Source organism: Equus quagga, chromosome 6 (assembly GCF_021613505.1).
Source record: "Equus quagga isolate Etosha38 chromosome 6, UCLA_HA_Equagga_1.0, whole genome shotgun sequence".
In the NCBI taxonomy this organism is placed as follows: domain Eukaryota; kingdom Metazoa; phylum Chordata; class Mammalia; order Perissodactyla; family Equidae; genus Equus; species Equus quagga.
Window position 1 is genome coordinate 105,222,149 of NC_060272.1, and position 12,251 is coordinate 105,234,399.

General features: G+C 37.5%; 1 long non-coding RNA gene across 1 annotated transcript in view; it reads right to left on the reverse strand.

Moving 5' to 3' along the window:
* LOC124241208 (uncharacterized) overlaps positions 1-12,251 on the reverse strand; it is a 74,213-nt gene that overhangs the window by 13,934 nt on the left and 48,028 nt on the right. The window contains exon 4 of the long non-coding RNA XR_006889143.1: positions 2,265-2,343. This is a non-coding gene — a long non-coding RNA (uncharacterized LOC124241208). The remainder of the gene's footprint in view (positions 1-2,264; positions 2,344-12,251) is intronic.

Genomic DNA, 12,251 nt, shown 5'->3' on the forward strand with positions numbered 1-12,251 from the left:
CACATTTTTGTGCTTTTCTGTTGGTCATTCCACTGTTTAAAATGTCCCCCAAGTGTAGTGCTGAAGTGCTGTCCAGAGTTCCTAAGTTCAAGAAGGCTGTGATGTGCCTTCCAGAGAGTCTGAGTGTTAGATGAACTTCATTCAGGCATGAGTTATAGTGCTGTTCACTGTGAGTTCAATGTTAATGAATCGACAAAATATATTAAATAAGGGGTCTTTAAACAGAAACACAACTAGGATGTATACTGATCAACTGATAAAAAGTCTTTGACCAGAGGCTCACAGGAACCTAACCCTGTATTTCCCCTAGGAGCAATGGTTCAGTATTCACTAACTCAGTGTTCACAGTGACTTTACAGAACACAACTACTGAAAATAATAAGAATTGATTGTATCTGTTTTACCAATTATTTATTTATATCACTATGAACTCATGAATATTTATATTATTTTATGGGCTACGATCTAGTACTATCATTATCTATTTTGTTGCTCAAATTGCCCTATCTTTGGCCATTGGGATAGTAACTTTATAGTGAAAAAGCCTGGTGGCAACCATCTTGACCAGGTAATCGAGACAAACGTCATTATAATAATACATAACAGCATCATGAATGCTGTGATTTGATGTACTGAGAAGGATGAGGAACCATCTTGAGGGGGATATATATGTGTACTATACCAAAGTTAATTTTCTCGTTATAATAATTATACTATGATATATACAATGTTAACGGTGGGTTATGCTGGGACAGGAACAATATGGAAACTCTCTATTCTATTCTTGCAATTTTTCTGTAAGTCTAAAGGTAGTTCAAAATTTTGACCATTGGATTGCCTGTCATACCCCTGGTTGCAGAAGTTGTGGGAGAGAGGGGGCAACTCCATTTCAGAGACTACAGATATAGGGAAATGTTCAATCTTCCAGACAGTTTCTCTAAATTCAAAAACCTTTGGGGAATAGTGGAGTAAATAAATGCCTTCTACTTGAAGATATTAAAGGAGATTTGGTTGTTCCTACACAGGAGACGTCACTTCCAGCTGTTGACCTTAGGCAAGCCATAAACTCAGCTTCCTCACCCACAAAATGAAGGGGCTAAAATTAACAATCTTACCTTATATCTCATACCTGTTATAGCATAAAATCTTATTATTATAAATTAACCTTGTTATTCAGCATTTGAAGTCAGGTACTGCAAGAATATCCTTTAGGATACTCATTTATTCTCCTATCTCAGTAATGAGCAGTAGAGTCGACATTTCACAGGAAATCCAGAAATCAAAGGACAATAGTTTGAAGAAATTCTGCAGTAGTGCCCCCGAAGCTCATTTATAAAATGGATACAATTTACATGCTTACAAATAATATAAACATATCTAAAAAATAAAGAATTATGCAGCCTTTCAAAATGTATGTCACTAAACTATTACGTGGAAAAGCGGGTTATGAATTGCTCGTGTATAATGATTTTGGATAACATCTTCCCATACAAATATTTTTAGATAGAGATGAGGTGGAACTTGTAATTATACTTTAGTAGAGTATTATTTTAGAAGACATAAATGACTGATAGAAGAAAATATACATTATATACTGATAAAATATAACATTCAGAACAAACAATAAAATGTTTATATACATTTAACCTGCCCTTTATTGTTAGGGAACTCATTATTTTGTCAGATGTTGTTAGGTCAACAGCTGAGAACTACTGCTTCTGCATATTTCATGATTAACGCCATTTGGGAAATAAGAGGAGAGCGGAATGAGAAAGAAAGCAATGGATACAGTGCCCATGAGTGTGTGATGGTATCTCTACCAGTGTATGAGAGGGAGTGAGTGGAGGGAGAAGTTGAATGTGAATCCTTTGTGGGTTAACAAGATTATTTACCCTCCTCCCTTTCTCACCTGACAAATTAATCAGTTCTTTTAGAACAGTAAGGAAGGAATGAGAAATAAGGATAATGACAAGAATGAAGTTCAGTTTAGGGTATTTCACATGGGCAACAAATCCCTGTCCCATTTTATGGAAGGGGAAAAAGATACTCTAAGAAATTTAAATTTATGTATTTTGAACCATCATTAATACACATTATTTTTTCAAAGATAATAACTCATTGGTTTTTTAAAACTTAATCTTCTAATCACTAATAAATTAAATTTACATAATTAAATCTAGTATTAATGGAACAGAATGACAACCAGAATAGCATAGGGTTAATAATGTGGGCTCTTATTTGCTTGAGTTTTTATCCTTACTTACCTTAGTTAAGTAACTTCACTCACTGGGCCCTGTTTCCTCATCTTTCACATGAGAATAATATAAGTCATACTTGATAGGGCTGTAATGAAGATTAAATGAAATAATGCACACAAAATGCTTGGCATAGGATCGAGTACATAGTAAGTACTCTATCAATATGAGTTAATATTATGATGCAACTTTTAACAGATAAATTGTATGCAGCTATATGTATAATTAATATATAGATGAAGGAGACAGAAAAGAAATACAGCAAAATATTAACAGTGCTTACCTCTGGATGGTAGGATTATGGGTAATTATGTTTTCCTTTATTAGTATTCTTTATTTTGCCAAAATTCCTACCATAGACAAGTATTTCTTCTATAATCAGGAAACATACATTGTTTTAAAAACCAAGTAAGTGATATAGAGTGGCTGAATGAATTAAAAAAAGAGACCCATCGATATGCTACCTACAACATACTCACTTCAGCTGTGAGGACACACACAAACTGGAAGTGAAGGGATGGAAAAAGATATTCCAAGGAAATGTAAACCAAAAGAAAGGTAGGCTAGCTATCCTTATATCAGACAAAATAATAGACTTTAAGACAAAGACTGTAATGAGACAAAGTCATTATATAACAATAAAGGCATCAATCCAACAAGAGTATACAACATTTGTAAATATTTATGTACCCAACAAAGAAGCAGCTAAATATACAAAGCAAATATTAAGAGACCTAAAGGGAGAAATAGACAGAAATACAATAATAATAGGAAACTTTAATAATGCACTTATATCAATGGATAGATCATCCAGACAGAAATCAATAAGAAAACATTGACCTTAGACCTAAATGACTTAACGGACATATGCAGAACATTCCATCCAAAAGTCACAGAATACACATTTTTCTCAAGCACACATGGAACAATCTCCAGGATAGATCATATGTTAGGTCACAAAACAAGTCTTCACAAATTTAAGAAAACTGAAATGATATCAAGCATCTTTTCTGACCACAATGGCATGAAACTAGAAATCAATTACAAGAAGAAAACTGGAAAATTCACGAATATGTGGAGATTAAAAAACATGCTACTGAACAACCAACAAGTCAAGGAAGAAATCAAAATATACCTTGAGATAAATGAAAATGAAATATAACCTAACAAAACATATGGGATGCAGGAAGAGCAGCTGTAAGAGGGAATTTCATAGCAATAAATGCCTAGATTAAGTAACTAGAAAGACCTCACTTTACACCTCAAGGAATTAGAAAAAGAACAAATGAAGCCCAAAGTTAGTAGAAGAAAGGAAATAATAAGGATCAGAATGGAAATAAATGAAATAGAGACTAAAAAGATAATAGAAAAGATCAATGAATCTAAAAGCTGACTTTTTGGTTTTTGGGTTTTTTTGGTGAGGAAGATTGGCCCTGAGCTCACATCTGTGCCAATCTTCCTCTATTTTGTGTATGGGATGCCACCACAGCATGGTTTGATGAGTGGTGTGTAGGTCCGCTCCCAGGATCTGAATCCAAGAACTCTGAGCAGGCAAAGTGGAGCGCATGAACTTAACAACTATGCCAATGGGCTGGCCTCTAAAAGCTGGTTTTTTGAAAAGATAAACAAAATATATAAACCTTTAGCTAGACTCACTAAGAAAAAAACAGAGAGGACCCAAATAAATAAAATCAGAAATGAAAGATGAGATTCTACAACTGATACCACAGAAATACAAATGGTCATAAGAGACTACTATGAACAATCGTATGCCAAAAAATTGGACAACCTAGAACAAACAGATACACTCCTAGAAGCATACAACCTATCAAGACTGAATCATGGAGAAATAGAAAATCTGAACAGACCAAGTACTAGTGAGGAGATTGAATCAGTAACCAAAAACCTCCCAACAAACAAAAGTCCAGGACTAGATGGCTCACTGGTGAATTTTACCAAACATTTAAAGAATTAATACAAATTCTTCTCAAACTCATCCAAAAAATAGAAGAGGAGGGAACACTTCCAGACTCATTTTACAAGGCCAACATACCCTGACACCAAAACCAGACAAGGGCACAACAATAAAATAAAATTACAGGCCAATATCTCTTATGAACATAGATGCAAAAATCCTCAACAAAATACTAGCAAATCAAATTCAGCAATACATTGAAAGGATCATACACTGTGGTCAACTGGGATTTATTCCCAGGATGCAAAGATGCTTCAACTTCCTTCAATCAATGATACACCTACATGAACAAATGAAGGATAAAAGTTATATCATCATCTCAATAGATGCAGAAAAAGCATTTGACAGATTTCAATATCTGTTTATGATAAAAACTCTCAACAAAGCAGGTATAGAGGGTACAAACCTCAATATAATAAAAGCCATATATGACAAACCCACAGCTAAAAACAGTGAAAAGCTGAAAGCTTTTCCTCTAAGATCAGGAACAAGACAAGGAAGCCCACTTTTGCCACTTCTATTCAAAATAGTATTAGAAGTCCCAGCCACAGCAATCAGGCAAGACAAAGAAATAAAGGCATCTAAATTGGCAAGGAAGAAATAAAATTGTCATTATTTGCAGATGACATGATACTATATATAGAAAACCCTAAATACTCTCAAAAAACTGTTAGAACTAATAATGAATTCAGTAAAGTTGCAGAATACAAAATCAATACACACAAGTCTGTTGTTTCTTTGTACTAATTAAGAAAGCAATCCCATTTACAGTTGCATCAAAAAGAATGAAATACTTAGGAATCAATTTAACTAAAGATGTGAACGACCTGTATATTGAAAACTATAAGACATTTATGAAAGAAGTTGAAGACAACACTAACAAATGGAAAGATATTCCATGCTCACGTATTGGAAGAATTAATACTGTTAAAATGTCCATGCTACCTAAAGCAATCTACAGACTCAATGCAATCGCTATCAAAATTCCAATGGTTTTTTTCATAGATATAAAACAAACAATCCTAAAATTTGTATGGAACCACAAAAGACCCTGAACAGCCAAAGCAATTTTGAGAAAGAAGAACAGAGGTGGAGGCATCATGCTCCCTGATTTCAAACTATATTACAAAACTATAGTAATCAAAACAGTATGGTGTTTGCATAAAAACAGACACATAGATCAATGGAACAGAATAGAGAGCCCAGAAATAAACCCATACCTATATAATCAATTAATTTACAATAAAGGAGCCAAGTCATACAATGAGGAAGTGACAGTCTCTTCAACAAATGGTGCTGGGAAAACTGGACAGCATCATACAAAGAATGAAAGTGGACCACTTTCTTACACCACACACAAATATCAACCTGAAGCCAAAGCTCTTTGACATCAGTCTTGGTGATGATTTTTGGGATTTGACACCAAAAGCAAAGGCAACAAAAGCAAAAACAAACAAGTGGGATTACATCAAACTGAAAAGCTTCTGCACAGCAAAGGAAACCATCTATAAAATGAAAAGGCAACCTACTGAATGGGAGAAAATATTTTCAAATCATATATCTGATCAGGGGCTAATGTCCGAAATATATAAAGAACACATACAACTCAATAGCAAAAATTTTAAAAAAAAGCAATCTGATTAAAAAATGGGCAGAGGATCTGAATAGACATTTTTCCAAAGAAGACATACAGATGCCCAACAGGTACATGAAAAGATGCTCAACATCACTAATCATCAGGGAAATACAAATCAAAACCACAATGAGATATCACATCACACCTGTTAGAATGGCTATTATCAAAAAGACTAGAAATACGAATATTGGTGAAGATGCGGAGAAAACAGAACCCTTGTGCTCTGTTGGTGGGTATGTAAATTGGTGCAGCCACTACGGAAAACAGTGGGGAGGTTCCTCAAAAAATTAAAAACAAAACTACTATATGATCCAGAAATTACACTTCTGGGTATTTATCTGAAGAAAATTATTATTATTCCATCATAAAAAAAGAAGGAAATCCTTTCATTTGCAACAACACAGATAGATCTCCAGGGACATTATGCTAAGTGAAATAAGTCAGACAGTGAAAGAAAATACTAGACGATCTCACTTACCTATGGAATCTAAAAAAAACAAACAACCCTTAAGACACAGAGAGCAGAGGTGGGGGGTGGGGGGTTGAAATAGGCGAAGGTGGTTAAAAGGTACAAACTTTCAGTTATAAAATGAATAAGTCCAGGGGATGTCATGTACAGCATGGTGACTATAATTAATACTGTGCTGTATATTTGAAAGTTGCTAAGAGAGTAAATCTTAAAAGTTCTCACCACAATGGTTGTTAACTAGACTTATCATGGGGATCATTTTGCCACGTATACAAATATCAAATCATTATGTTGTAAACCTGAAACTAATATAATGTTATATGCCCATTATATCTCAATTAAGAAAAAAGAAGAAGGTGAACAAGAACTTTCAATTCACACATACATTCTTTTATGTCCATCTTTCTTTTCAGTCATCGATTATCTAGTCATTTCTGACCCAGGATAAAAGGCAGGTATGGACAGTTCACCTTTACTTGCTGGAGGTTAGGCTAGGTTTACAAGGAGTCTTCGAGGACAGGAATAAAAACTGATCAAATCGATGGGGGAATGTGGAGAGCAAAGGAGGGAGATCTCCAGGGAGGAGCAGAACTTGAAGAAACAGACAGGGGAGGAAGAACTGAGGGGACACAGTGAAAATTCTCACAGACCAGAGAGTTTGCCAACAGAGCATCAGAAGAAAGAAAAGGCCAGATACTTACTGTGGAACATTTTGCGCAAGAACCCTCCATAGGAATATTTTAAAAATCTATTGGCTATCTAAATAAGAAAATATAATTAGAGTTTACTGTGGTGAATGAATCTTGCTGGGCTGCAGAGTAACCATTCTCAATGGCTCTTTTCCAGGCTTGCTCACAGGTTAACGATCATTTGTACTTCATTTTGCAATTTTGTGAAGAGACTTCTGACAGTGACAAGGATCCAAACAACCAACAGATGAGACAAAGAACTTTCTATTCACACTTCCTACTCCTAATTAAACACCCAGTTTATTCTTTATGACTGCTATTCCCGGTGTCACCCACACAACTGCAAAACAAAGCACTCATGGGAAGAGCTGCCAGGGACCTCAAATAACCCCCAAGGTAGACTGGACAGCAACTTCCACTGCCGTTCTCTCTTGGATTATGAACTTCCTTTAACAAAACACATGATGCTACGGGCCTACCACTCATCACTAGGATGTGGTTTCCAGGGGGCTAAGATACTTATGTTTAACCAACCACATGGCCTACTCAATCTTCCCCAGGGGCCGATTTGCCACAGCTGACCATGGTGAAAGGTACAGCCAGTGACCACAGGAGACAGTGAAGTTGACAGGATAACTAGGGATGGGATCCATGACTTGGTTTCATTGACTCTATGAACTAGGTGGCTGTCCCTCCAGTCAGGAAAGGGTTAGATTAGGGTGTGACATCTGCAAAGGAGGATCTGGTTTGCTGTGACAGAACCAGAAGCACAATTTAATTCACTGATTTCTATTTTTATGAATTGCTAGAGGCTATTTACTGGAAAATTACTAAGTGAATTACTAAGGATTACTAAATGTGTTATTAATAAACTAAACTTAGTACATTGCCAGAGTTTACTAAGAATTTATGCTATATTCTGCTAAGATGGCTTAGTGCCAGGCAACGCTTGCTGATGTTCAAAAGCTCCCACTGGGAACACCCCACATAGAAATAGAATTCCTGTAAATTTTTAGAAAGGATATTTCGAGAGGAGCCTTACCACTATAGATTTGAGTTGGTCAGGTTTCTAATTACTATTAATTTTCCTTTTTAATGGTAAATTTCTCTTAGTCTAGCATCTTCATTATGAATTTGGGTTGCTGTCGGTTGTTTGGTTAATAATACCAACCACTTATTGAGTGTTTATTTTAGCCCAGGCCCTCTGCTGAGATCTTTAAATGCTCATTTATTGCTCTTTACACCCATTTGAGGCAGGTAATACTATTGTCATCATTTTGCAGATGAGGAAACTAAGGTACAGAGAGGCTGGATAACTTGCCTGAGGTCACACAACTGGAAACTGCAGAGCCAGGATTCAAACTCAAGGATCTTTACTCTAGACTGAGGGTCAGCAAACTTTTTCTGTAAAGGGCAGATGGTAAATATTTTAGGCTTTGTAGACCACATGGTCTCTACTCGATTGTGTTATTGTAGCCTGAAAGCAGCCATAGACATCGTGTAAGCAAATGGGCATGGCTGTGTTCCAATAAAACTTTACTTTTTTAAACTTTTTTTTTTTTGAGGAAGATTAGCCCTGAGCTAACATCTGCCACCAATCCTCCTCTTTTTTTTTTTTTTTTTTGCTGAGGAAGACTGGCCCTGAGCTAACATCCGTGCCCATTTTCCTCTACATTATATGTGGGATGCCTACCACAGCATGGCTTGCCAAGCAGTGCCATGTCCGCACCCGGGATCCGAACCAGCAAACACCAGGCCACCAAAGAAAAATGTGCGAACTTAACCACTGAGCCACCAGGCCAGCCCTTAAAACTTTATTTATAATAACACACAGCATGCAGGATTTGGCCTCTGGGCCATGGTTTGCTGACTCTGGCTTTAGAACCTGCACTCTTTACCTCTATGCCATTAACATTTGCCTTCTTATCTTCCAGTGAAGCACATATGCAGATCCGGAGACTAGAATACTCTAATAGGTATACTGAGACCTAAAGGTATTACAGTTCAAATATTAATCATCTGTGCCCTTATTGATAAAGAAGCTGAAAAATATATGCTTGTACAGCAGTACCTTCACTGGTGATGTGAGAAAATTTTGCTTGCTTTTTTTAAATTGCAGCATATTATCAAGGTGAGCATAATAAGATTATTTGATCATTTAGGTTCATATTGCAATATTTTAGGATGTAAAATCTATACATAAGGTCATCACTTGCTTTTAAAGTAAGCTGCAATCTACAGCGTTTTTGCCCCATTGCTTCATATAATCTAGTTGGAACACATGAAGTAGGGAGACTAAGGGAACTTTTGAGCCACCCAAGCTATAGTCCAAAACTGCTTGAGAGTGACCACTCTAAAGGATTGAACCAGGGAAGCTTCTGAGGCCCGGTTAAGTCTGGGAGGAGATCCCAAATGGCTGCAGCAAGGAGTGACAGCATTTGATTGCATCCAGCAACAGTCTAACACAATGCTTCCTGTTATGGACTGAATTGTGTCCCCCCAAAATTCAGATGTCAAAGCTTAGACCCCCAATGTGACTACATTTGGAGATAGGGCCTTTAAGGAGGAAACTGAAGTTAAATGAGGTCATAATGGTGGGGCCCTAATCTGATAGACCTGGTGTCCTCATAAGAAGAGCAAGAGTCACGAGAGCTCTCTCTTTCTGCCCTCACACAGAGAAAAGACCAGGTGAGGAAACAATGAGAAGACAGTGTCCTGTCCATATGACAGCGCCCACATACAAGCAGTAAGAGGACCTTCATCAGAAATCAACACTGCTGAGCCCATGATTGTGAACTTTCAGCCTCCAGAACTATGAGAAAATAAATGTGTGTTGTTTAAGCCATCCAGTTGGATGTATTTTGTTATGACAGCTGGAGCAGACTAATACAATTCCCAGCTTTCATATGTAAAAAATTATATGAACTTCCGTAAGATATTAATTAGTTGTATATTCACTTTCTGTTGACTGAGGTTATATATAAATACATATATTCACACAAATAATTTGACATGATGAGTCAGTAATGGCTATATGTTACTAATCATAACAATACATAAATATAATTGGGGAAAATTTGTATACATATTTCAGAGAGATTATTTTATTCAGTCTGCAGATAATGCTTGGCACTAATGTGTTTGCACAATCAACCCCCTTCCAATAGTAACTCCATTAACCCCCGGCATCCTCAGTCTTCTGGGAAGGAATCAGCTACTCCGAGCCCCTTTAAAGTCTGGCTAAATTTGCACTACCCTTGGCTCAGTCTCTCCCCAGCTACCCCCCGACTGAGGGCATGGCACGCACAGAATGAAATGTGCCAGTTAACACTTTGAGAAAGTGATTTAATTGCAAGGATCCCAAGAGCTAGGACAGACTTCAGGCCAGGGAGGAGTCATAGCAGCAATGGGATTGAAAGCTGACCTCCCCCTATGCCCCTTATCACACATCAGTCTTATTTGCCTGAGACTGCAAGTTGGTAGAAGCACCAGCATTTTCGAGTTAAACCTCTTTCTGTATCCTTTGTGGCATTTATCACTGAAGAGCTTAATTACTATTGCTAAACAGAAGAGAGTCTAGAAGAGGTGTTTCCAAATCTGGGTCATCATCAATATTACCTGAGGAGCTTTTAAAACTATGGGTACCCCACCTGCACCTTGAGCATCTCTGAGGGTTGGCTATCCGAGGACCTGCATTTTTACTACACTCCCCTTGGCAAGTCTGATGCAGCTACCTAGGCACCATTTCTCAGATTGGCATTTGACAGCTGCATTAGATGAATATAATCAAGGGCCTCAATTAATGGCCACCACCAATCCTTGCCCTTTGCCCTGTAACTTTGTGGTACCCTACCACTCTGAGCTCACCCAGGGGCCTTGCTTTGGCAAACAGAATTTTAGCAAACTTGATTGCCAACAGAGACTTGGAAAAGTGCTTACTTGCATGTCTCCATTTCTTCTCATCAACCTCAGCCACTGCAATAAGAACACCCTAGGCTAGCCTACTGGAAGGATATGAGAAACACGTGGAATAAAGCTGAGTCATCCCAGCCAAGGCTTGACTAGACTAGCTAGCTCACAGCTCACTCATCACTGTGGATACATAAGGAAGCCCAGCTAAGATGAATCAAGACCAGCCCAGATGAACAGAATCATCCAGTGAACTGTAGACTCGGAAGAAATTATAAATGGCTATTATCGTAAGCCACTAAGGACTGGGGTGGTGTGTTCCACAACACAGCTCTTATACAACAACTATAGTACAGAGCAACGACGGAGACAGAGCATCTAAACTAAGGGCTGGGCATTGATAGTATCAGAGAGTTTATATTCTGTAGGATGGTATTGAAAAGAAGAAAGGGGATTTTCCAAGGTCAGGTTTCCGGAAAAGGCTAAAGTTTAGTTTAGTTGGTTTCTTTGTTGCAGAATTTCAAAGCCTTTAAGATGAGTCATGATAAATCTTCCAAAGGAAGAACTGGTAAGCAATGTTTCCCAAACTTATTTGACCACAGAACCTTCTCTATCCCCCACCCCCACACTGAGCATCATACAAAATGAATATTCCATAGAACACACTTTGGATATTATCTGAGATGAATTGGTCTTTGTCCTGCTTCAGTGTTGTTCCAGAGGGCAGAAGTGCACTTAAGGCATGAATGTTGTCTGGAGCGGAAGTGGGACTAATAAATTCAAGTCAACTGTGAGAGTTATCCAAAGACGACTTGCCCGCCTTGTGAAGCAGTGGCTGAAAACCCCACAACTGGAAACATTCAAAGAGAGATGAATGTGAGGTTCACAGAATTTTTGTAACTACTAGTTACCTTCATTGAGATTCTTATTCAATAACATGTCAAAGAATTCAGATTACTTCTTCTCATTAAAAGTAGTGTGATGGTTAATTTTATGTGTCAACTTGGCTAGGCTACGGTCAAATACTAGCCTAGATGTTGCTGAGAAGATGTGATTATTTTGTAGATGTGATTAACATTCACAATTAGTAGACTTTAAGTAAAACAGATTACTCTTCATAACATGGGTGGGTCTCATCCAATCAGTTGAGGGTCTTAAGAGCAAAGACTGAAGTTTCCCATAAAAGAATTCTGCTTCAAGACTGCAACATGGAAACCCTGCCTGAGTTTCCAGGCTGCTGGCCTGCCCTGCAGAGTTTGGACTTGCCAGCCCCATACTCACATGAGTCAATTCCTTAAAATAACTCTCCCTCTCTATT